Here is a 27982-nt window from a genome sequence, read left to right on the forward strand (position 1 = left end):
ATATTCTCAGCAGTCTTAAGCTTGGTGTATTCACATAAGCAATGACTAAAAGTGAGGTGTCTAGCTTTAAAAAAAAGAAAACAGGTTGAAAGAAACATTTCTTTCCCAAATGAACAAGAATTTAACTCCAAGAATACCACTAATTGTTAAAGGTGATGCTTTTTAGCTTGCAACTTCTTTTCCTCTTACTAACAAATCATAATACAGAACTCAGTATGCTGGAGAAGGTTGTCAATTATTAGAGTTAACATATGTGTAGAAATGTCTGCTAAATGGATGTTTATAGGACTTGAAAAAAGCTGCTACTTTTTAGAAGACTCGTGATTTGAAAGTCAATATCCACGGAAGATCCATTTCTTTGTTTTTAACCTTCAGTGACCACAGCCATGTACTACCAAAAGATAATTCATGTTTTCAGTCTCAAACAACTTAAGGTATTTCTAATTTTATTTCTAGTTATTGTAGAAAGTAGTTTTACCCAAAGATTTAAAGATGTGAAGCTACTGAACCTAAATATATGCCAAGGTGAAAAAAATGTTTTTAAAGCAGTCTCTATAGATTGTGCTGAACAACCACATGAAATGAATGCTACAAGTGGAAAAAAAAATCATCTTTCTAGTAATGAATGGGACTGGTTTTATTGAGGGGTTTGATAGGGACAAAAGGAGAATGAGGGAGGCTGAGAGGGGAGGGCATTCAGAATATATTGTATACAATTTATGAAACTATCAAATAACAAATTAACTGATAAAAATTTGTATTGAATTGGAAAAGAGAAAACCCACAGAGGCATATCATAGGTGGCAAGTTCAGATTTTATCACATTCAATATATATATGTGTGTGTGTGTGTGTGTGTGTGTGTGTGTGTGTTATTATATATATAACCTATTACTCATATATAACACAAGAACACTACAAGATATAGATTGATCAAAAGACATGCAAAAATACTATTTAGCTGACAAAAGCAGGCAAGACAAGAATAAAGTTTTAAAATGCACTCACAAGGGTCAAAATAATGAATGTTTGCTAAATAATAGCATTAATCCAAAAATATTTCAAAATTTTCTTTATTGCTTCTAGACAACATGAAAGCAAATTGAACAATGCCTGTTGACACACAGTGGTGCTATGGATGATATATACAAGGGTGCTATCCCTTGTATCTTCCTCCAAATTCATAAATTGAAACCTAAGCCCAGAGGTTCTTCTAGAACCTTCTAAAATAAAACCATCTACAAAGTAGAAACACAGATCAACTGACACACTGATTACCTTAGACTTTCAGGTCTCCAGAACTCTGAAAATACATACTTGACAACTGACTTTAAATTCAAAATAATCAATGAATATTCCCAATACAAAAATATATTTATTTATGATATGATGTCATATCATATGACAAATACCTGTGATGATAGATATGCCAGTTATTCTAATCATTACACATTGAATTCATACATTGAAAGTCAACATATGATTGAATCTTAACCCATGTGTTACAATTACTATGTCAATTAAAAATAAAAATACATTAAATGAGTAAGAACTTTATCTTACCTAATTATGACTGAATTCTTTTAGTATATTCTTTGTTTCTACTAGTAATAGTGAGCTCATAGCCACGACTGATCATGCCTATACAATCAATTAATGATTCTACCTAAGATTCTAAACAGGCTTGTGAGGCACTTCATGGAACATTTTCTCATGCTAATTTTTTTCTTCTTTTTTTTTTTACTGAAAATATATTCTTTTCTCAAACAATATATCCTGATTACAGTTTCCCCTCCCTCTACTCTTCCCAGCTCCTCCACCACCTCCTCTCCTCTACATATCTACTCCCTTTCTGTCTCTCCTTAGAAAACAGCTGGCTTCTAAGAAGAGGTAGCAGCCAAACATGACAAAATAAAATATAATAAGATAAAACAAAAACCATCACATCGTGGTTGGACAAGCAACTCAATAGAAGGAAAAGAGCCTCAAGAACAGGCACAGAAGTCAGAGACATGCTCATCCACACACTCAGTAGTCCCATAAAAATACTAAGCCGAAAGCACATGTATGCAGAGGACATGGTGTAGACCAGGTTAGGCTCTGTACTTGCTGCTTCAGTATCTTTAAGTTCGTATAAGCCTTGCTCAATTGATTCAGGGGGCCTTATTCTCCCGGTGTCCTCCATACCCTCTGACGTGGACACTCTTTCTTCTCTGTGGTCCCCTGAGCTTTGAGGGGAGGGATTTGATGGAGATATCCCATTTAGACCAATGTGTTTCCAAGAACTGTCTCTTGCTGTGGATCTCAGCATCTGTTTCTGTCCACACCAGGAAAAGCTTCTCTGATAATCTCATACTTTTTCTTAAGGCCTACAGATGCTTTCACAGATGGTTCAAGTGGTGATCTCATTACTCTCTGTTTAAGGTTTGGAATTTAACCCTTTTTCTTGGTAATCTCACATGACTTAGAACTTCTCACTTGATTCACATCTATTGATTTTTAAACTATGATTCCCAAATGAAATTGAAATTCTAATTTTATTACCTGTAGATGTGACATTATTTAAGAATAGGGTGTTGACGGGGGGGGGGGGCATGAAGATATACTCCTTTAATCTCAGCACTTAAGAGACAGAGGCAGAGCCGGGCGTTGGTGGCGCACGCCTTTAATCCCAGCACTCGGGAGGCAGAGCCAGGTGGATCTCTGTGAGTTCGAGGCCAGCCTGGGCTACCAAGTGAGCTCCAGGAAAGGCACAAAGCTACACAGAGAAACCCTGTCTCGAAAAACAAAAAACAAAAAACAAACAAAAAAAAAAAAGAGAGAGAGAGAGGCAGGCAGATCTCTGTTGAAAGCCAACCTGGTCTACAAACAGGTTCTAGGGCCAGACAGAGCTATACAGGGAGACCTGGTCTTTTTTTTTTTTTTTTTTTTTTTAAGTCTCTGCATATGTAATCACATTAAAATGCTAGTCTTATGGGAAGAAGAATATTTAGACACAAAGACAGAGAAGATGGGGGTAGAAAGAGGAGTTTGCAACACAAGGTGGGAGGTGTCTAAAGTTACCAGAACACATGAGGGATAATGAAGAATGAACCCCAGGAGAGTGCCTACCTCTGCCACCAACTTTATTCGGGATTTGTAGCCTTCAGGAATGTGAGAAAATGTATGTCTGTTGTTGTAACCCACTTTTGGGAACTTCCTTGTAGAAGCACTAGGAACTATTGTAGCATGGTTTCCCAGCTCCACACTCATGACTTCTGCCTTGCTGGCACTTCAGGCTGAATAACTGGGGCATTTATATTCAGACTCAGAACTGACAAGTATTTTGATATTGTACATGACATATTACCATAATCAAAGAACCAGAGGGGTTTTCTAAAAGGCTTCTGCCAGTTAATTTGCATTTAATTTTACCAAAAATAAATTTTCTGAATAGCACTTAATTTCATTTAGAATTTTAATGAATTTGAAAGCCATAATTTAGAGGTATCAGACATGCTTCAAATTAATATGGACCTAATATATAAACTGTGACCTATAATGCTTTGTTCCTAACTGACTAGATCAGATAAGATAAAGCCTGGAATATGTTCTTAAATCAATGGATGATAAGGGCAGCAGGTATAAAATGTAAATCTCTGTGTGCCTAAAAGTAAATTAAATTAATGTCAGGAGAAACCATAAAATTATGCCAAAATATCACATAAAGATCCTTAATGTCCAAAACACTTTAGGAATCAATATGAAGATAGAGACAATAGAAGACCAAAGACCACTAGTAAAAACAAAATTATAGATGAAAACAGATGACCAAAAAAATACATGAGAAAGATTACCAACAATTATATTTTCAAGAAACTTGAATATTGGAAATAATAGCTACCTCAAGAAATATTTTTCACATGTATATATTCCAAAGATATTTCAGATGTTAGGAAAAAACAAACAAAACAAGATGGCATGGTTTCCTGCCCTCATGGACCTTACTTTTCTATAGGAAAACTTAGTGTACACAACCTTAACCAGACATCTGCAATGAAACCATATGTGCTGGTGGGTCTGCAGGAATCATTGTGTATATGAACTCATTGCAGCTCTGTAGTGGGTAGCCATTCCAGCTTGAATCTGGAAGTTCCAACCCTCATTGAGACTATGGCAACTGTCACACCTAGGAGGCAGGCTGGATGGGCCAGCGCTCTCTCTCTCTGTGCACTCTCTCTGTGTTGGGACGCTGAACAGTGGAGGTTGAAACTTCCAGATCCAAGCTGGAATGGCTACCCACTACTGTAGCTAGAGTTTTCCTGCCTTGCCCACAGTCAGGACAAATCTTTGTCACCCACCAGTCCCACAGCTGCTCAGACCCAACCAAGTAAACACAGAGACTTACATTGCTTACAAACTGTATGGCTGTGGCAGGCTTCTTGCTAACTGTTCTTATAGCTTAAATTAATCCATTTCCATAAATCTATACCTTGCCATGTGGCTGGTGGCTTACCGGCGTCTTCACATGCTGCTGGTCATGGCGGTGGCTGGCAGTGTCTCTCTGCCTCAGCCTTCTGCTTCCCAGAATTCTCCTCTCTCCTTGTCCCACCTACTTCCTGCCTGGCCACTGGCGAATCAGTGTTTTATTTATTGAACAATCAGAGCAATTTGACATACAGACCATCCCACAGCACACTACATCTGGTGTCAGAAGTGGGATGGGCCAGCGCTCTCTCTGTGCGCTTTCTCTGTGCCGGGACGCTGAAAGGTGGAGGTTGAAACTTCCAGATCCAAGCTGGAATGGCTACCCACTACACAGCTCTGACTGTATGCATAAGATCCGCACAAGATCATGTCAGTGAAAGCTCTCAGCAGGAATCGGGCAGGGGCTTATGAAATCCCACCTCTAGCTGAAGAGCTATTGGTACTTGGTGGCTTCTGGGAGGAGAAAATTCAGTATTCTGTGGGGATATGGCCCCCAAAAGACTCCCCATGCTCCAGCCGAGTGTCCTACACCTATAGGTAGCCCTAAGTGAACTCTATAGATGGTTTTAAATAAGAGCACATGAAGCTGGTACGTAAAAGTATGTGGGGAGAGGAGAGAAACTGGAGGGGAAGGAATAGGGGCTAGACTTGATCAAAACCTATGTGTGAAATACTCAAACAAAAATGTGAATTGTTAAAAGTACTTTTAGAGGATGAGGAGAGAAGGATTTGTAGGAAAGAGTATGGAATTGAGAAACAATAAAAAGTGGGGATTGTGTTAAGAAGCAATGTCCACATTCTTGGGAATTATGAAAGGAAGGAGGCCAGGAGTGGTGTGGTGGTACATAAAATGTGCTGGAAGAAGTTAATAAGGGGCACCGTGACTTATAGAATATATCAAGAAATACTGTTTTGTTTTAAACCCTAGAAAATTATTTCTGTCCTCTGTATTCAGATAGTTATGGGAAGAGGGAGATGAGAATTCATTTGTACTGCTGCATTGTAAATGGCCACAAATGTAGCATCTTTTTTTATCATGCAATAGCAAACTTTATTCAGGGCATCAGACAATTTATAGTCTCTGTGTTAGAAGAGTCACTTGAGTAAAGTGTAACATCTTAAACCAATACAGATGTACTATCTCACAGTTTCAATAAGAGCCAAGGCTAAGAGCAGAGGCAATCAACTGAATGTACCAGGCTTTGCTGACTCCCCATGGGAGGCCGGACCTTTTCAGAGCAGGGAATGGTGGGTGGGTTGGAAGTGGGGGGAAGCTGGGGAGTGGGAAGAGAGGTGAAAGGAGGATCTGTGGTTGGTATGTAAAATGAAAAAAAAAATCTTAATAAAAAATATACAAAAAACGAGCTGAGGCAAAGATGAGCAGAATTGTCTGTTATGAATCCCAGCAGGCTAAATTGTATCATTTGGGGGAGAAATTGTGATCTGTGTTCAGAGCCTCTTTCTGGCTCACTGAGCACCAGCAGAATGCTTCAGAATGCCTCTAGCCCTGTTTTTCTTGCTGGCAGACAACTGGATCAGCTTTCAACTGCTATCACGTCCTGGTCAAAATAGTCACCTTACAACATGGAAGGTTACAAGGACAATCTCTTTTCAGTGTGCTAGAGGAGAACCTTGCACTTTGCCATACAGCAAAACCTAAGTAGGAAAGTGAATAGTCCATGTGATTTAGAGACTCCATGCACACACATGTTGTATAACGGCAGGGTGTGGGGTAGGGATCTTGGAGGTCATCATAGAGGTTTATGTGTCATGAAGGTAAGAATAAAATTCCAACAAGCAGGTACAATGCTAACAAGAAAGGAAAACCCATAGCAAAGCCCTTACCAGCATGCTTTTAAAAGCCAGGTAGAATTGGGACTGGAAAATATGACTGCAAGTAAATAATGAATGGACAGCAGTGTGGATAGAAACGAGAAGAGCGGATATATTGGTCCATGTTGTAATTAACAAGAATTGGATTAGAACTAGGGGACAAAGGAAATGCAGGCTTCTGGGGAAGAGAGAGTCGGTTTTCTTCAGGCATCTACAGAGGGATGGGTAGGATCAAAATGCATTAAATAAGTGTATGAAATCCTCAATAAACAAAGATATTTTTAAAGGGATGATTATCTAGCTAGTGGCTTCTAAAGCTGTGTGAATGGAAATACCATTTACTGAAATGGTGAGAGAGTGAGAAACAAGGATCAGCTCGTAAAAACAATATCCAGGTTTAAATTTGAACATTTTTATTTTGAGATGCCTATGGAAAGAAAAATGGAGGTGTTAGGAGATTTACTGGATGAACAACTCCAGATATCATAGGGACGGCATGAGATACACTTGCGACATCATTGGAAATACAGGCAATACTGACAGTCATGAGTTGGATGTTCTGACCTAACAAAGTCCAAAAAGATAACTACGATTGAGCCTGCTAACCAATAGAGTAGTTAATGTAAGACAGGAAAAGAAGCCAGCAAAAAACATAACTGAAGGTGAACATTCATAAATAGAAAACTGGGAAGCTGTGCTGTAGACACTACAGCAGAAAATGGTTGAACATAGTGGTTACTCTTGTTGGATGATGTGAGGGGTCTGATCTCTATCTGTCAGTGTGGTTGTTAACTGAATGGACCTAAGGTATTCTCATCGAAAAGTTTAGCTTGGAGCTATGTGGCATATACTGAAAGAAGGAATCTGCTCACAGGTAGACAACTCTCAAAAAGCTTTAAGCTAAAGATGAAGGGAAAAAATATTTGTCATACCAAAAATTGGATGCTTCCAATTTTAATCATAAGGGAATAGCAAATAGCATACTTTTATTTTTAAATATTGTGTAACCATTAAGAACTATGCTACTAAAAATAGTAGACAGATAATAACCATGAATACATACTAATTTTAAAAGAAAGACACAAATTTTAATAAGCTTATTTTCACAAGATAAATATATTACACATATATATGCATATGTTTGTGTATACATGTTATATACACAAAGTTCTCACTGAAAGAAATAAAATGATACAGTTATAGGCTATATCATAAAGGATACATAAGTTATTTTGTTTTTTATCTTTTCTATGTTTCCATATGTTTCACAGTAAATAGTGTTTTCATTTTCATTGGAAAAGGTAAGGACTATTATGATATAGTAAAGTTCTGAAGCAATTAAAATATATACTGTAAAAAAATAGTAGAACTGATCAGCATTAACAGAACGTTGTCATTGAAGCATAAGTAAAAACCATCTAATCAGTTGAATCTTCAAGCCTTACAATTGTTTTTTCCTACTGTGGTCAGAAAACCCGTCTACAAATTCATAGAATCACAATAATTACATTGCTTCGCATTTTGGATGTTTTCCAGGGTAATGGAGCAGAGAAGTACAAAGGAACTGGAGACTAAATACAACCTAAAGCCATGTAGGATGTAAGACAAGTGCAAAGTGAAATTCAGAAAGAAAATGAGAAAGAGGAAGTAAAGCTCAATGGAGAGAACTGGTAAGTCATGGAAATAACAAATAAGGAGGGCAGTCACAGTACTACGTGACTTGGGATAAAGTCAAGAGTGTACTTGAAATGAAATTGAAGTGTTAATTTGAAGAATTCAAAGACATTTTAAAATTAGATGTTGAGATAATCAAAGACAATTGACTGAGAATAGTGACTCCCCACTCAGTCTGAAAACTATCATTTCAGTACATATGCAGAAAAAGCCAAGAAACTCTGCTACAGAGATAAGAGGAGACAGAGACTGAGACAGACTGAGCTGCAGCAGGGAGAAATTCAGTGGTCCCTTCATGTCTATATTTTCTCTGTCTATGGAGTCAATCAAAAACATTCATAAAGTGGGATAGAGAGTTGGCTCTGTGGTTAAGAGTACTTGTTGCTCATGCAGAGAACCTAGATTTGGTTCCCACCAACTACATGGTGGGTCATAACCATCTGCAACTCCAGTTTTAAGGGGTTCGTTGCCCTTTACTGACCTCTAAGGGCACCAGTCATGTATACATGCAGGCAAAACTCATACATACAAAACAAAGCAAAACAAAAAAACCTAACAAAAATTATTTTTATGTTTCATGAAAAAATGTGACAGACATGTATGGTCTTTTTTTATGTCATTATTTCCTAAACAATTATCTATACAACATTTACATTGTATTAGGTAGTATAAGTAGTTTAGAGATGACTTAAAATTTATGGGATGATGTGCATAAATTATATAAAAATATTGGGCCTCTTTTTCTTTTATTATTATTATTATTGTTATTGTTATATATGTGCATGTGTATGCATATATATATATATATATATATATATATATATATATATATAGTCACCTACTGTTAAAGTTCACATGAGCTACCATCTTGGGGTAAAAGAGAATTAAAAAGAGGGAAGAAAAGATCTGTAATGGTAGATAGAATACATCAGAATAATACATAATTTAACATTTAAAACACACACACACACACACACATATATATATATACACACACAGTATATATACACTACTGAGTCCATTTTATTGTCGTACATAAAAGATTTTAAGGCTGACAATTCTGATGAACAACCAATAAGGGGCTCATCACCAGGAGAGTGTAATTCTTCTTCTCTCATTACTTGCCTGTAGTTCTTTGTCCAGGTGTGAGGTCCTGAAAATTTCCCCCTCTTCCATGCTAATATGTCCATCGATATTGCCACCTTCCAGTCTTGTTCGTGGAATCATTTTTAGAAGAAACTGTTTCACTACAGACTCCTTGGTATTGTGGCTCTGACGGTCTTTTGGCCTCCCCCTTCCACAATGTTCCATGTGCCATAGATTCAGGAGCAGTGATGTAGATGTATAGGTTGGGGCTTGATTCCTTCTTTCCACTGATCTCTGCATTGTACCTCACCAGCTTCCCAGGGCTAGTGGGGACATGGAATGTAGAAAACAATCTACTACCACCATTTCACTAGACCAGCATAATCCCTTGCAACATTTTAAATCTTATTTATCCTTACACCCACAGAGAAGTATAGCTACCACTCACTTCCTCTGAGAGTTAATATTTTAAAAAATAATTTCATAAAACATCATTCAAGGAGAATCAGTATTCATATTAACAATTCGCAAATATTCAGAAATCATTTACCACCTACTTAAAATTTTAAATTACATATTATTCTGATGTATTCTATCTACCATTACAGATCATCTCTTCCCTCTTTTAAATATCTTTTACCCCAAGATTGCAGATCATGTGAACTATAACAATCGATGACTTTACTTTTTTGGACTTTGGTTATATTCAGCAAATTAAGGGCATTTGGTAAAAGGCCTGATGGAGACTCAATAGCAAGGATCCTTGGCTCCTGAACTGAAGAGTTGCTTGGAAAAGGCCTAGTGAGGTATTTTCTCAGCCAAATGTCACAGCTTCTATAAGATCTCACATACCCCGATGCATAAAGTGAATGTGTGTGTGTGTGTGTGTGTGTGTGTGTGTGGTGTGTCTCCGTTTGTCTTTCATGTATTTATCCTTCCTTACCCATTCCATCTTTCTCTTAATTTTATTTTTACTTTCCACATGGATAGTGATATTACTGATTTCAGTTAACTGTCCTATTACTCTGGAAAGATATATATATAAATTTGGCCACTTATTTATGGTAAATTGGCCGAATGGATTATTTCCCTATGAAACCATTGAACAACAGATCCTTTATAAATTTAATGGTCTGAAGATCTTTTAATGTCATAACCTTTGATGTGATTATATGGCATATAGTTTAAATTATAACTTCCAATTGAAAAGAATAAGCAGGCACCAAAATTCTTCTTCCTCTAACTTTAGAAAATGGTGCTGTTTTCTTAGAGTTCAGAATGTTCACAACCTGCTCTAACCAGACAAAGAAGCTGAAAAGGCAGTTTATAACAATTTTTTAAAAAAAAAGCTCACATAAGAAAATGAAATGAAATATTAATTTTATTATACCAGGCCCTTAATAAACAAGACACATTCTAGGGGCCAGAGGAGGACCTAGGAGAATGGTTAGCCTAGTTCCTCTCCAATGATGCAGGAATTCCCCTTCAGAATGGAGAGAACTTGGCAATGAAGACAAAGTAACCACGATGCAAGGAAAACGATGTGAAGAAACAAGACACACAAACTGGGAGTCCCAGCCTCTGATCAGAACTCAACTGCTTACAGAATAATGTCTCTTCCTTGGCCCAACCCCAAAATTAGCAACTCTAGCTGCTTTAATTTATTCAGAAAATGTTCTAACACAAAGGACTGAGACAACTTTTCTAGGGCACAGTCATTTACCATTGAAAGATTCTTTTTTTTTTTTTAAAGAGATTTTCTATTCATTTTACATACCAACCACAGATTCCCCTGTCCTCCCTCCTCCCACCTCCCTAGCCTTCTCCCTCCAACCCATCCCCCCATTCTCACCTCCTCCAAGGCAAGGTCTCTCATGGCGAGTCAGCAGAGCTTGGTACTTTCAGATGAAGCAGGTCCAAGCCCCTCCTTCCTGCACCAAGGCTTCGCAAAGTGTCTCACCATAGGCACTAGGCTCCAAAAAGCCAGCTCATGCACGAGGGACAGGTCCCGATCCCACTGCCTGGGGGCCCCCTAAACAGTTCAAGCTAAACAACTGTCTTGCTTATCCAGAGGGCTTAGTCAGTACCAAGAGGGCTCCTCAGCTATTGGTTCACAGTTCATGTGTTTCCACTAGTTTGGCTAGTTGTCCCTGTACTTTTTCCAGTCATGGTCTTGATATCTCTTGCTCATAAAATCCCTCCTCTCTCTTGTCGATGGGACTCCTGGAGCTCCACCTGGGACCTGGCCATAAATCTCTGCATCTGCTTCCATCAGTCACTGGATGAGGATTCTATGATGACAGTTAGGGTATTGAGCCATCCGATCACCAGAGTAGGTCAGCTTAGGCACCCTCTTGACCATTGCCAGTAGTCTATGGTAGAGTCTTTGTAGATTCTTGGGAACCTCCCTAGTACACTGCTTCTCCCTATTCCCATGGTGCCATCATTTATCATGGTATCTCTTTCCTTGTTCTCCCACTCTGTTCCCACTCCAGCTCGAACTTCCCACTCCCCTAAGCTCTCATTCCCCTGTCCCTTGCCCTCCATTATGCCCCCCCACCCCTAGTTTGCTCATGTAGATCTCATCCATTTCTCTATCACTGGGTGATCCGTGTGTCTTTCCTAGGTTCCTCCTTACTAGCTAGCCTCCCTGGAGTTGTGGTTTGCAGTCTGGTTATCATTTGCTTTACATCTAGTATCCACTTATGAGTGAGTACATACCATGTTTGTCCTTCTGAATCTGGGTTACCTCACTCAGGATGATATTTTCTAGTTCCATCCATTTGCCTGCAAATCTCATGATATCTCTGCTGAGTAGTACTCCATTGTGTATATACACCACATTTTCTTTATCCATTCTTCAGTGGAGGGGCATCTAGGTTGTTTCCAGGTTCTGGTTATTACAAATAATGCTGTTATGAACATGGTTGAGCATGTATCCTTGTGGTGTGATTGAGCATTCCTTGGGTATATGCCCGAGTGGTGTAGCTGGGTCTTGAGGAAGACTGATTCTCAATTTTCTGAGAAACCGCCCTACTGATTTCCAAAGTGGTTGTACAAGTTTGCATTCACACCAACAGTGTAGGAGAGTTCACCTTGCTACTCATCCTTTCCAACATAAACTGTCTTCAGTGTTTTTGATCTTAGCCATTCTGACGGGTGTAAGATGGTATCTCAGGTTGTTTTGATTTGCATTTCCCTGATGACTAAGGATGTTGAGCAGGTGATAATGATAGTATACATAAGTGACCCCAAAAATTCGACCAAGAAATATCTTTTTCTTCACCCAAGGATGTAGGATCCCTACATGGATTTAACATTTGTTCCCAATTCCTATTTCTTGAAAAGCTAACAGCAAAGAGAAATTTTTGTTTGTTTGTTTTTGTTTTTGTTTTTCAAGACAGGCTTTCTCTGTGTAGTTTTGGTACCTGTCCTGGGTCTTGCTCTGTAGACCAGGCTGGCCTCACAGAGATCTGCCTGGCTCTGCTTCCCGAGTGCTGGGAATAAAGGCATGTGCCACCACTGCCCAGCTGCAAAGAGAAATTTTTTAAAAGCCCATTTTTAGATTATAAACTATACATATATAAAATATTATATTTTTCTTCCAGACAATTTATAAGTACAGAGCATTACTTCTCCCAATATGGAAAATATAGAAGTTAAAATCTTATTAATGTGTTTGTAGAATGTGGCTACTTGCAGGACTCCTGTAAGTTCAGTCTTTTCCTGAACTACTAATATATGACCCTGTTTGAGGAAATAATTATTCCATGTATAGCAATATGAATGAATTCCTTGAATGAAAATTGTGTTATTCCATCAATACTTTTTAAAACTTTTTATTTCAAATTATATAGATGGGGCATCATGTAAACATGAAAATGCCTAAGCTCTTCTTGGACTTTTTCTAATTATAACAGAAGCAGGAATGCTCAGACAGAAAAGAAACTATTGAAAATGCAAATTCAGCTATTTGAAAGGCTATTAAAAATTCTTTATTATAAAAAGAAACCTAAAGATTTTAAACATGCCAAGGAAAAATGTTCTTAGAATAATCCTCTAGGGACAAATTATAAACTTGCTGAGAAAGAACTTCAGCGGGATGTAAGCATCCCTGCTACCCATTCTGACTTGAAATCGTGGAAGACTTGCAGATCGTTTGCACAAACATAAGCCCCAGCAGTTTCTATAGAAAGAACATCAGACTTCAGTTTTACTCAGAGAAAATCTGAGTGGAAATCATCCACTTATAACTTCCCTTCTAGCCCTCTTCCCTCTGTGACATTTCACTTGATGATAGACTGACATATTTTAGAAAGAAAAAAAAAGCTTTTGCAATAGGGTTGTAGGGTTTAAGCTATAGCTTAATTTTATCTAAGTAGCAGAGGAACTCAAAAACTTGAGTGAACCTTGACTGTTTTTCTCACAGGGACAGAACATCCCAATTGTCACCCAACACTTGTTTGCTTTATACAGCTCTGTATTACCAAATTTTTTTATCTTCACATCTACTATTTCTGAAAGCATAAAGCCCAACATACATATCACAAGAAACCATTACAACAATTGAGAAAAATATAAGACAATTAACTTATTTTATGGAAATTTCATGTATGAACACTGTATTTAAATCATCTCCACCCATCCTCTCAGCTCCTCCTGTGTCACCCCCCATCACTCTCAAATTCGTATGCTTGAGACCCCCTCTTGTATATAAATATGTATTTTACACACACATATGACCTACTGAGTCCATTTAGTGTTGCTCAAAATCATATGTGTTTAGGGCTGAGCACTTGGTATTGAATAACCTATCAGGGTGTTTGTCGGTGGAGAAGACTGATTCTCCCTTTCTCAGTGGTTCATTGATTACTTGTAACTCTTCACCTAGGGGATGAGGCCTTGCAAGATTTCCTACATCCATGCTGGTATGTCATCTGGTGTTGTCCTTAAGTATGTCTTGTTTAGGCAACCATACTGTTGAGATTTCGTGGGTAAAGCCTCTTGTCATATATAGAAGACACTATCACGGGGTACCTACATGGGCCCTCTGGTCTGACATTCTTTCATGCTGTCTTCTACAATGTTCCCTAGTATGTACGTGTAGAAATTTTGTTGGAAATGTATCATCTGGAGTTGGGCACCCCATGGTTTGTTGTTCTCTGCATATTAACCAGTGGTAGATTCCTGATTGCTGTTCACAGGGAGTCCAAGAGATTCCTAGAACAGTAGGCTCATTTCCTCTAAGGACATAAAGGAAAAGCCCTATAGCTCAAGACACAGCGTACTTAGGACACAGTACTTGGAAGAATCCTGCTAGAAACAAAACAGAACGCCTTCTACCTAAGGACTAGCTTTCCTAGAATCTAAAGCTGTTATTCAAAATGCAGAAGGAGGAAAGCAATATTCCTACCAAAGTGTAATTCCCATGGTAATTCCTACCACAGACCATCGTGGAAAGATATCCACAAGGGTGAAATAGCAGCACTTTTATCTTGGTGGTAACGAACAGATATCTAACCAGACTTATGGCCCACTTATGGCCTGGTATCATAAACCTAGCCAACTACCTGGGGCTGGTGAAGTAATATACTCTAAAGAGCCTACTATTGCAATTTCATTAAATGCTTATAATTTCTGTGTTCTAAATAGTTATCCTTATACCCACAGAGAAGTATAGCTACCACCTCTCATCAAAGGAGTTTCCTTTTGCAGCAGAAGGGGACCATTACTAAAATATTCTTGTCTACTGGATTGAATGCATAAAAAGACTAAAGCTCTAACTCAGCATAATCAAGCAAGTCCTTATACTAGATGTGCCCAGCCCGTGCTAAAAGGCCAAAGCTCTCTAGAGACAATAGAGGCGATTTGCACACACAAATGGAGCACAGCACATGACTCTGGAGATTCGCTCTAAAAGTCTGACTTGTCAGCTCTAGCATTACAAAGCACTAAACCCAAACACTGTTCTCCAATGATAACATTGTTCCTAACTACTTGGCACCAAGAGTCAGGCTGGAAACCACTGACAGCAATAAAAAGCAAACCGAGGAAATGGGATCCCTTTTCTCTCACATTTTGACATGGCATTACACTGTATGTGTTCAGCACACAGCTAAATCCTTTTAGCTAAGCATGAAGCCCTCAGGGCTTGAAAGAAAAGTTTGATGATGCATTTAGAAACTCTGGAACATATTAACTCAGTATAAGTTTTTCTGCTTCAGTTACGCAAACAAGCCACTATACACCACCCTCCTATTTCGCGATCAGTTATAAGAGAGCTGTGTAGAACAATCCTAATGGCACCTTCAGAGTAAATGCCAAATCAATTAACAGAGATCAAATCAAAATTGGCTCAACCTGCAGCAATAAATTCAAGAAGGCATGAACTGAAATTGGGTATATTTGACACACCCTGAATACTGATGTTGCATCAAACAAGAAGAGGAATTTCTAAATTTTGAATAATGCAACTGGATCCAGGTTACACGAGTCACACAGTACATCTGGATCTGTAGAGTGGTTATTCTACACAGACATTTATGCAATTGTGAACAAAGGTCTAATTCTAATGCTGAAATTTCCCATAATAAGATGCAAAATGACTGCATAAGACATCTAGTCTAAAAACAAAGGTCTTTCTGAGAAGAAAAGTATTGATTCAATTTTCTAGTTAGCTTGTAAATATGTGTGGTTTTTTCCTTTCATCAGCTCAGACTTTGATAGTGAAAAGAAGAAAAAAACGAATAGATCCTAGCAATCTTTTAAAGAGTACCATAGGTGATATGAGTAGAAAAGGCAGAAGATTCTGCCAGTAAATGTAAGTTATTTCAAAATATTCTCAAAGTTTGGCTTCATTGTGGAAAACCATTTCGAAATGCACTAATATATCAAAGCCCCTATTCCTCTCTGTGTTCAAGCATATCATTTAAAATTGTCAACCTGCACAATGAGAACACCAGTTGACAGGCAGACATGGATAAAGGGAATTCCCACAAGGCCTCATCTCCAGGTGAAGAGCTACAGACAACTGACCACTGCTGAGAAAGGAAAACCGGAGTTCCTCACTCATGAGCCCCCTAATTATTTACTCAATATCAAGTTGTCGGCCCTAAAATCATAGACATACCAAAAAGATAAAACAGACTCAGGAAATTGTCCTTATATATTGGTATATACATTTACATGTCACAATAATATAGAAAAAAGTAGTAAGCTAGTGCAGGGTTCTAGGTCTATCCCTACCATGGACAAGGCCCTGGGTTTGATCCTCATAACTGAGAAGAAAGAAAGAAGGAAAAGAAAGAAAGAAAAAGCAAACCAAACAATTAAATCAAATATAACTTTCCAGTGTGTAACAATAACATATAGGCAAAAGTAATTCCCAGATCAGTTTGTGCTTCTGTTGAGGAGAAATTTTCTTTTTTTATTAATAAAATTTATTTATTCTATGTGTTTTTCACATCATGTATCTTGATCCCATTCATTTCCCCATCCCTTCACATCCACCCTCCACCCCCTGCATGCCCCTCCAAAAAAATAAACAAAATTCAAGAGAAAAAAAATGAAAATAAAATGAGAAAAAATTTAAAGGGAAGGAATTAAAAATCTCGCCATGGAAGCTGCAGTGTAACCCAACAAGTCATGCCCTATGCCTCTTCGTCCATACATCTCTACTTGCAAGTGTGTTCATTGAAAGAGTCCTTGGTCTGATTCAAGGCTCCTGATCTACATTACACGTTCGATGCTGGGCCCCTAATGGGACTCTTCCTGGAGATCCTGCTCTTGCCCTGTGTTGTGGAGATCTTGCAGATCTGGGTCTGCAGGTCAGGTCCCTTCATGTGCCCCAGCAGATCATAGATGGGGTGGATGTTGGGGCAGGCCAAGTCATAACACTGAGTCTGGGCCTGGGCAGCCATAGAGCTGGTCCACCAGATGGGGAATGGGAACAGCTGTCCCATGCTCCTGATTTCGGGTGTGACTCACCCACACCTCCACTAACAGGGTTGGATCTGCTGTGCTTCCCTGGCAGGGTACAGAGCCTGTTCTCCTGAGTGTTGCAGCTGGTGGGGATCGGAGACAGCTCTCCCACTCTTGAACCAGCTCTCCCACCTGCCACAGGCACTGGTGGGCAGTGGGGAAGGCTTCTTGGCCCCGTCCATACCACCACAAGACAGACGAAAAATGGGCATCTCTCTTAACAGCGTTGACTATCATTTGGCTTTGTTGAGGTTCAGGGCTGGCTTGAGGAGCAATTTTCAATACTGAGCAGATAAAATCTCAAGAACACTGAGCTACCAAATAAAAAAATATTACCAATTTTTCCTGAGTGATTATGAATGACCCTGAAATAAATGATTTACATATATTCAGTTAATTGAATAATACCAATGTCAGAACACCTGGTGGAATTTTAAATAATGGTGGCATACTTATAATAAAAGGACACAAATTTGGGGCACAAATTTCCACAATAGAAAATTCAGATAAAGCCTAAAGAATAAAGATGAACCAAGACCATAGGGATATATGGAGGTGGACATGCTCCTTTTCCCCAGCCAAAAATGGTCTATACACACAATGTTTACCTAAATTCTTCAGAGTGATTTATTCTTTTTTGATCAACTAAGATGTTTGGATGACTTTGGGGGATGCTGAAAAATAGAATTTGATAATGGCCTACTGCATGTCAAGGAGAATGCTAAGCATTTCATCTGAATTATTTACTTAGTAAATATCTATTGAATATAGTAGGAATACTAATAGCCTGCCCCAAGAAGTCTATGTGCTAATATCCAGAACATGTAAACATACTTGTTTACATGGCAAGGGAGAATGGAAGTTGCATACAGAATTAACATTGTTAATCAGCTCAACTTGAAATGAGGAATTATCATGGGTTATCTTGGAAACCAAAATGCAACCATGGAAATCTTATAAGTCAGAAATACTGGCGTAAGTGATTTATAAAGGCTGTACAGGTAGAGTGAGGGGTAGAAAAAGCCACGAGCCAAGGAATAGAGAAGCCAGTAGAAGCTGACAAAGGCATGAAATACCCACGTAATACTGTGCTGCACTTCTTACACAGCTTGACTTGTCCAGAAACTCAGTACTCCAACTCCCTGCCATGCATTTATTTTAGTAAAAGTGTCCATCAAATCCAAGAAGGTTTGGAGAGAAACTAGGAGAAATAAGTCCTGTTGTTCAATTTTATACAGGGGTGAGTACAGTTAACAGTAACAAACTGCTTGTTTTTTTTAAGGCTAGAAAAGAACTTAATTACTTTTATGCTTTCATGCATCTGTCAAAACAAGTTTAATTTAGGGGTTCAGGAGATGGTTCAATGGGTAAGATGCTCATTCTCCAAGCACAAGGACCTGAATTCAAACTCCAATGCCCACTTTAAAAAGCAGACATGGCTGTACATGCCAACAGTTCTAGCATGTGAGGACAAAGATGGGTGAATCCTGAAAGCACCCTGGCTAGCATAGCTGAAAAGTCAGGCTCCCCACTCAGTGACAGTCTCTGTCTTGAGGCAACAAGGTAGAGAGCAAAAGAGAAAAACCAGTGCCCTGCTGTGGTCTCTACTTGGGTTCACAAGCATGCACATCCACACACTAATGCGCAAGCATCACACACAACATGCACCATGCATAGCTGCACGCACACCACACACATAAAAATAGATGCATTTAATTTTTAAAGGTAAAAAAATAAGCTTTAAACTTAACAAAGAAAGTGATAACTCTAAGGTCTTGCTGTGTATCAGCGCATGCAACACTGGTGCAGAATGGGACGCTCTGAACCCAGACTGGATGGGAGCATGGTTTAAAACAGTGGGACAGTGACTGAGAGCAGGAGGGCTAGCCACGTCCTGGTGAGCAATGAGGCAAGGAGGCAGCTGACAGCTGCTGATGACAAGCAGATTGGTTCCTGCAACCCATCAGACTCCATCAATGACAACAGGACTCTCAGTAATGGCTCCTACCAGGAAAGACAACCGATACCATTTCTCAGTGTTGACAGACGTAAAACAAACATTCCTATTTCTGGTGACTTGTCGAACAGAGGCAGTATAATGTATGGACTGACACCCCCTGGACATAGATTCCTCTGTTGAAGAACATTAATGTGCCTCACACTCTATATCATTTGAAGTGTGATTTTTTCCCCTTTCTGGTTTTTGTTATTTTTCATGGAAATAGGCTTTGAATGATGTCTCACACTAAGCATGAATCCACTCAGATGCCCCCATTCCAGGTCTTCCAATTCTCTCACACATAACCAAACCAGATAAATTGTAACTTGTATAGTTACAATCTCAACAAGTAAATTGTGTATCTAGTTGCCAGGAAAGTCCCTTGGATAAGAGATCCCTTTAAAATTCTCTCAGGATCTCCAGGACAGGTTTCAGTTGTATGTAAGGGCTTAGCATGAATGTCTTCTGAGCACACCCCCAACCCCAATGTAATTTAAGGAAGTCACCGCATGCCCAAGTGCATTCAGTCATCATTACTGTCATCCTGGCCCGCAGCTACAGATGCTGCCTCTGTGATTAGGCACATGCACAGGAACACATGAAAACCCGATTATCTTGGTAACGCCACATACCACGGATTACTGATATCCTTTTACACATGTGCTCAGAGCTGAGCACTGCATTCACACTCAAGGACAACACAAGGCCAATCCCCCAAGTCTCATCTCCGAAAGATCAATAAACTCTCATCTGAAAGATACTCAGGAGACAACAACGATGCCAAGTCGGGGCATAAAAATTCTAATATGGAAAAATATTAAACACCTATTAGAAAATTGAAAAGACAAAAGGGAATATTAATAAGCCAGAGAAATAGTCATGCAGCAGCTAACACTCATGGCAGTTAGAGGAACAAAGAAAATGTAATGAGAAAAAATGTAGACGCTTAGAGGAGAGATCCATAGAGCTGGAGATGCAAAGGCCCACAATCCTTGGTGCTGAGGGATGGGGGGGGGGCTGCTTGTGTCTCAGCAACCGTTCAGAACAGAACAGCAAGCTGGTGACAGTCACCGCCATGGGACTTCTAGAAAGAAACTGCTTAGCTGAGGTGAGACAGTTGTTCTGGGGAACTACTGAATAAAGTAGGCACTGGAGAAGGAGTGGTTCTCCGCACCTGCTCCTCTAGCCTTACAGAATTCTAGAGCTCCCTAACCCAGCCCTAACAGGAGCCAGCCTGCCTGCAGCAGGAAGCATCTTGCGGTGCCCGGACTCAGACTCAGCAGCGAGGCAGCTGCTAAGGTACCAGCATGTGGTGTCCTGTTCGCTTGTTTGTCCATTTGTTAACTCATTCATTCGGATGTCTTTTAAATGTCTAGCATATTCTAGGCATTTCTAAGCACTAAACAGAAGAACAAAGTCTCCGTTTTTCATGGAGCTGACATTCTGATAGGGAGACAATAATAAGCAATATGCAGATATTTACTATTTGGGGTGTTAAAATGCTTTGAGGACAGGTACACTGAGGTGAAGGGGTATACAGAAACAGAGACAGAAGGAGTACGGACAAAGGCAGTGTTGTGGCCTGAATGGGAAATCGCCCCCCATTGCTACTGTGTTTGAATACTGGTTATCCAGCAAGCTGTGCTGTTTGGGAAAGTTCTAGAACCTTTACAGATGGAACCTCGCAGAGGCCATGACAGGGGGATGGGTCTTGGTAGATTTTATAGCGAGGTCCCAATCGCTGTCCAGGTTCTACTTCCTGACTACAGATGCAGTGTGGCCTGCTGGCCTCCCGGTCCTGTTCCCATCCTTCTCTGACTGTTGTTGCATCTGTCCCCATCATGATAGACTCCACCTCCAAACTGCAAACCTTTTGTAAACACTTCCTCTGTAAGTCACTTCTCTCAGGGTAACTTGTCACTGAGGCCAGAAAAGTAACCAATGCAGGCAATGGTGGCGAGAAAAGCCATGCCACCTGGATGGGACTCCTAGCTCATGACCTTAGGCAAGCTCCTTAACCCCTCCCTTCTACCTCATTTGCTTTGTCTCACAGAACAATAATTATGGCCATAAAATATCAGCTTCATTAACTGCTGTGAGCATTAAATGTGCAGGTACCTAGAAAGAATTCAGAACACAATAGGATTTTGTTAAAGAGTTTTATACTAAGATAATAAAGGTATAAATAGCCCGGGATAGTAGATATATATAAAGGAAGAGACAAAGATGCTGAAATAGTAACAAGGAAGAAACTCTTCTCCAGGTCAAAACGAATCCTTCAAGTAAAGGAGATTCAGAAGGGAAAACCACGACCTTTGAGAGGGCTGCGGATGAGGTGAGCTCTTCACAGAGGAACCAGGTTTAAGGTGGACTGAAACTACGAAAGCTGGGCTGGAGAGAGGGCTCAGCAGTTAAGAGCACTTATTGATCTTCCAGAGGACCCAGGTTCCATGCTTAGCATTCAAGTAGGGTGGCTGATGGCTCACAACTACCTATAAGTACAGTTCTGGGGGATCTGACACCTTCCCCTAGCCTCAACAGGCACCCATTCACGCATAGCAGGCATTCACACAAAACAGAAGAATAAAAATAAATCCTTTGTAAAAATATGGACAGGGCTAAGAACACCACATAATAGTTATGGGAGAATTTTAGAGACAGGGCAGAGAAGAGGGAAGGAAACATTTATCACTTACTACTTTACTTTTAACAAAAAGAAAACACCATGCTAAAATAACAGTAGTCTCCTGATGGTAAGAACAACAAAACAGTTATTACACACAATAACAGGTATTTCCATAGCACCATCCAGTTCACAAAATGTTTCCCCATCTACTCTTCTGTTGCTCAGAATAAAAACTGTGAAACTGGTGGATAACATGTATCTGCAGTGAAAGGTGAAGAGATGGGTAAACCTTGTGTTACCCATCTTGTGTTACTAACTATCAAATATTTGACAAGTGCTAGGGGAGGGAATAGATACAGAAAGCTGAAATGAAACCTTAGAGAACATGTGAGAGACAGTAAGATGCCTCCATATCATATGTGTGAGACTGTAAGTGGCTTCTAAGATAACGCAATATCTAAACTTAAAAAGAACCTTTAGCGCCAATGAAATGGCTAATCTAGTCAAAGCATTCACCATGCAATGCTGACAACCTGGGTTTGATCCCAGGCACCTGAGGTGGAAGGAGAAAACTGACTCCTGAATGCTGTCCTCTGAACTCTACAGGTGTGCCATGGGACATGTGTACCCACACTTACACACATTATACACAATAATAATAATAATAACAATAAAAGTCTTTGAAACCCTGTAGTAGAACAGAGTTCTTGTTAAAGTCACAAATTACCTGGCAGGTAGTATGGACCTTTGGTGGTTCAATCACAAGGCCACTTCACAGACATCCTGCCGTACTGAAAAACATCTCACAACCATGACTTCTCCACATCCATTAACATTCTGAAGCCATAATGTGACAAAGGCTGAGAGCCCACCCACTGTCCTATCTATGGTGACTCATGGTGTCACTTCCAGAAACTCCTGGGGAATGGCCATGTGTGTTTCCCACAGATTAAGAATTCAGAATGTCACGACTGAATTCATAGCAGCTTTTCTAGGATAATAGAGTCAGACTTGGTTTCCTAGAGCTGAGCCGGGTCTTAAAGACCATCATCCGGACTTTCGGTTTACTGCATTTGTACACTGAGATAGAGTAAAGTGACCTAGTCAAGACCACAGGCTCAAAGTTGGATAGTGGCAGAAGGAGAACTAGATTCTCATATCCTATAATGAATATGGAATCCAGTATTTTTTTTTAGCTGTGTGTGACTCCTAAAGAGCCCTGGGAGAATTGGACAAGAAAGAGAAACAACCCGAAATCAAAACAGTTGCAGGAGAACAAAGAGCAGTGGGCAGGATAGGTGAGACAAAGGCACCACATCAGTCCGTTGGGTCATTGTGAAATGTGGACGTATTTCTCAAATGATGGTGTCCAGAATTTAATGCCCACAGCTTCTATCACCCCTACATTCATATTCATTTGTAGATAAGGCAAATTGTGACTTCATTTCTCAGTGTTGGTATTCCCTCAAACCCAGCTCAAAGCTGGGCACACAGACATTAATAGTTTCATCCTATTTAACTGCTTAAAACATCTGCCAATATACCCAATTAAATATGTGGTTTACAACATTTTCCTTGGCTCATCAAAGCAATATTTATAATTATACCCTAAAGGGGTCTACCGATGTTTTGGTTTATCCTACTCAATATCAACTCCAAAGATTGTTAGTTTATTTAGAAAACACTTGTTTTTATGTCATCAGTTGGGATTTTTGTAAAAAAAAAAAAAAAAGCATCAAAATTAGGATTTAGATTAATATAAAGCAACACATTTGAAGGTTATGGAGCTTTATTTCATGAAAAATTAATTTAAGGAAAGGTTATTCTACACAAAATGCCACATAGCAATTTATCAGACTTCAAAAGCAAGGAGGAAGAAGAAAATACACAGAGAGCTACATGCCAATGGAGCACTTCTAGTTTCTATGGTAACCAACATAAATGAATACCTTTTTTGAAATGAACTAGCAAAGTCAGTGAGATGTAAATTTATAACCACAGAAAACTAAAGGCCCAATCCTGTGGACAGTAAGAAGTTCAGAGCTTTTCCATAAATGGAATTATGTCTAAAGATACATGTTTGTGTGGAACAGCTGTCCATAGGACTTCTTAAATTCATTGTTTTACAATTAATTGTCTACAGCATAAACATTTTTCTATAATTAGAAATGACTTTCTCATTGCTTCCAAATCACTGAATATAATTCTAGTGGAGAGGCCAATGAAATCAAATTCATAATCCTCTATCAATCCTTTCTTCCCGTACGTGGCAAACTAACTCCAGAAACCAGGACATCTGAAGGAAAACTGTTTAAAGAGGCTAAAATACTAATAATAAAGCCAAAAGGATCAAAGTCATGCATATCATCTGCTTCTCTCTTATCCACACCTGTGAAACACTCTCTTTGCTGTAAAGACTGTACTAGATATATTTTCAGCCTCATCGATGCAGAAAAGGGAAGAATTTGTAATTATTTTCAGAAGCAAACCAGAAAACAATGCCTAGGTGCTCTGTTGCTTTTTTGCTAATAAATTCCCGATTTAGACAGACATCAGTTTATTCTCTAAGTGGATGGAGCTGGAGAAAAAAAAGTGTATCTAAGGAATCTAATAACCATGAGTTACAATGATGAAGATGAGCAGCAATGGCAAAATTTTATGTAAAATTGTCGGGAAGAGAGGAAAATTCCACAGCAAGCACCATGAAATACTCTCATTCCAATCTTGTCTCATTAGTATAGGATTTTCTAGAAGTAAGTCGGTGTCCTCGGGCTCACTGAGTTAGAATTTCAACACCCCAGTTCTCCTACTCTCTATGTCCGCTCCATCACTTCAAAAGGAATGATATCTAAAGCTGTTTCTGTGTGTTGTTGCCTGGGAATGAACTGATGATGCAGCTTCTCTAAGTCTTGTTGTGTTGTGGTGTGTGGTGTGTGTGTGTGGGGTGTGTGTGTGTGTGTGTGTGTGTGTGTGTGGTGTGAAGGTGCACATGTGGTCAGATGAGATATATGTGGAGGCCAAAGGACGATCTCGGATTTTCTTCTTCCACAGGGACCATCAACCTTGTTTGTTGAGACAGTCTCCTCCTGTCCTGAGAGTCACCAACGAGGATAGACTGGCTTGCCCATGAGTCCAGTCTCCTGTCTCTACCTTACCAGATCTGGGATTACAAGCACATATTGCCGTATCTTGTTGTTGTTGGTTTTTTTTTGTTTGTTTGTTTGTTTTTTCAAACATGGGATCTGAGGAATGAAGCTTAGGTCCTAATGCTTAGCCTAACAAGCACTTTACCAAGCAAGCTATCATCCCAGCCCCTAAGTTTCATATTGTAACAAGCTATTCCTACATTATCTACAAAGGCAGCTTTTTATACATGATGGTTCACTAAGATATTCTCATTTCTCACTAGCCCGCAGTCTCTGGAAACCAACACTTCACTTTTGCTTCTGTGAATTCAATACCATGTATGCATGCTTCATGTAACATGGTATTCTCCAAGCTCATGTATGTTGTCATAAATGTCAGGACTTCTTTCTTACAGCTGAATATATCCACTGTTTCATATGACAAAAAAAAGGGTTGTTTGTATAGCTTGGTTATTCCAAATAATCCTCTGTGTACATGGGTAATTCATTTTTTTTTTTGAGATACTGGTTTCATTTTCTATAAATATTACCTAGAAGTGGGATTGCTGGATTATATAGTAACCTTTTTGTTACTTAATAGGTGAATGATGATATGCTCTTTTGTTTTGATTTGCATTTACCTGATCATTAATGGTTTTGATCATTCTTTTCATATATCTGCTGTCTATGTTCCTTTGGGTGTGTATTTATTTATTTATTTATTTATTTATTTATTTATTTATTTATTTATTTATTTGGTTTTTCGAGACAGGGTTTCTCTGTGTAGCTTTGTGCCTTTCCTGGAACTCACTTTGGAGACCAGGCTGGCCTCAAACTCACAGAGATCCGCCTGGCTCTGCCCCCCGAATGCTGGGATTAATTTCCTTTCCCATTTATTTTAAACATTCTCTCTCCTCTCTTCTCTCTCTCTCTCTCTCTCTCTCTCTCTCTCTCTCTCTCTCTCTCTCTCTCTCTCTCTCTCTCTCCTCCTCTCCTCTCTCTCTCTCTCCCTCTCTGTAGTGCCTTTGGAGGCCAGAAGAAGATGTTGGATCCTCTGAGGCTGAAGTTGCAGGAGCTGGTTGGAAACTGCCTGATATCGGTTCTGGTAAAAGAACTCAAGTCCTTTTCAATAGCAGCAAGTATTCTTAACCACTGAATCATGTTTCTTTTGCTCATTTTTAAATGGGCTCTGGTTTTATTTTGCTGATAAGTTGCATAAGTTCCTTAACTATTTTAGATACTTGCCTTTCATTGACTACATAACTGGCACATAGTTCCTCTCATTCTATGTGTTTCCTTACCACTTCATTCTTTCATTTCACAGAAGCTTGCTGGTTTCATACATTTCCATTAACCTTCCATGAGACATGTGTGATGGACTATATTGTTTGTGTCTCTCTGCTTCATGCCTTTATGCTTTATTGTGCATGTTGTAAGAAAAATAAAAATATAACAGGATGCTAAGAAAACAACTTTGGGGTCATCCACAGTGGAGGCTAATTTTCCCTCTTTCAGCGGTCATTAGTTGCTTGGAGGTTTTTTTTGCTTTGGTTTGGGTTGGGTTGAGTTATTTTTTTTCCTGAGCCAGAACCTCACTAGGTAGCCCTGGCTGGCCTGGAACTTGCTATGTAGTCCAGGCTGGCCTGGAACTCAGAGATCCACCTTCTTGCCTCTATCTCTCTGTCTATCTGCCTCCTGCCTCCTGCCTCCTGCCTCCTGCCTCCTGCCTCCTGCCTCCTGCCTCCTGCCTCCTGCCTCCTGCCTCCTGCCTCCTGCCTCCTGCCTCCTGCCTCTGCCAATTGCTGTGATTAAAGGAATGGACCAACACATATGACTAGTGGTAGGACCCCATGAGATATCCTTTTTTCAAGTTAGCACATCTATTTATATTATCATTTTTAGGTCCTGTTTAAGTAGGCATGTAGTTGAGGTGTCATGGGTGTAGCTTTCTTGTCATTTCTAGAAGACAATCTCATAACAGATGTTTCGGTCCTTTGGCTTTTAGAATTTTTCCTCTGCCTTTGTCTTGGTGCTCTCTGAGCTTTGGGTGTAGGAATGGTACTGCAGATACATCTAGTTAAGGCTGAGCACCACAGATCCATTGCTTTCAGTTCTATGATCTGTTGTGGTTTTCTGTGACGGTCTCTGCTCACTGCAAAAAGGAGCTTCCTTGATGAGTGGTTATCCAAAACAAAGTGGACAGCCCAGGTATCATAGAAACCCAACCCACACTAAATGGACTCTGCAACTGTATTTATGAATACATATGTAACAAAAATCAAAAAATGACATCAATTCCAAGAGTCAGGGAAGAAATGGGATGCGTAGAGGGAGGGGATATGAGAGAGGTTACAGGGAGGACACGGAAGGAAGGATGTGATTCAGTTATATTTTGATTCAAAATATTTTAATAAAAATATAATATGGGAATTTATTTAAAAAAGAAAGAAAATAAATAACTGTGGCTGAATCAACAAGCAACCGTGTGTGTGTGTGTATGTGTGTGTGTGCGTGTGCACATATATATGTATATGTATCATACCTTAAAGGATATAGCAGAAATATTCACATAATTTACACAATTTCACAGCTTCTATACCCTTTACTCATACTGAGGTTCTAAAATGATTTAAAATTTTGAGGGATGTGAAAGGAATTATTAACAAAATGTCCTTCCACCCCAGGGAGAAGATCTCGGCAAGGAACTTCAGCCTATTTGCTCTGTCCTTTACCACTGGTGTTCACACAAACCTGTGTGATTAGGTCACAAGGTCATTCAGTCTGGCTACTATGCCAGCCACAGAGTGAGGCAAGAATCCCTGAATTGCACCTAGTCATCTCTGATTTTAGGCTTCGTCCACAAAAGGCATTCCACAGAACAAAACCCATCACTGCAAATCCGAATGTTTATAAGAAACTGAAAAAGAAGCGAATGGCTAGCTATGAATTTGATGCACAGTCCCGTTTAAGGAAGATGGTCATCACTGAAATATCCCTGGCACCTCTGAGAAACAGACCTATTCATAAGTATCTGTTAATCACAGAGGAGAGCACGAAGTCCAGATCAAGATGACAATGTCAGCGAAAAGAACTTGACTGCTTCTTTGCTACGGCCTTGCCTCCTGCAGGGCCACTAATAGGGCTTGTAAAGAAAAGAAGGAAGAAATAAAGTGTGCACTAGGAAAACCTCTAA

The 27982-nt window shown here is 39.5% G+C and overlaps 1 long non-coding RNA gene across 1 annotated transcript; it reads left to right on the top strand.

Annotated features, from left to right (window-relative positions):
* Positions 1-13: 13 nt before the first annotated feature.
* LOC119088977 lies at positions 14-27982 on the top strand. The gene is made up of 3 exons (XR_005092738.1): positions 14-152; positions 7836-7969; positions 27474-27982. It is a non-coding gene; the product is annotated as an uncharacterized LOC119088977 (long non-coding RNA).

The sequence above is a fragment of the Peromyscus leucopus genome, chromosome 14 (assembly GCF_004664715.2).
Source record: "Peromyscus leucopus breed LL Stock chromosome 14, UCI_PerLeu_2.1, whole genome shotgun sequence".
NCBI classification, from domain to species: domain Eukaryota; kingdom Metazoa; phylum Chordata; class Mammalia; order Rodentia; family Cricetidae; genus Peromyscus; species Peromyscus leucopus.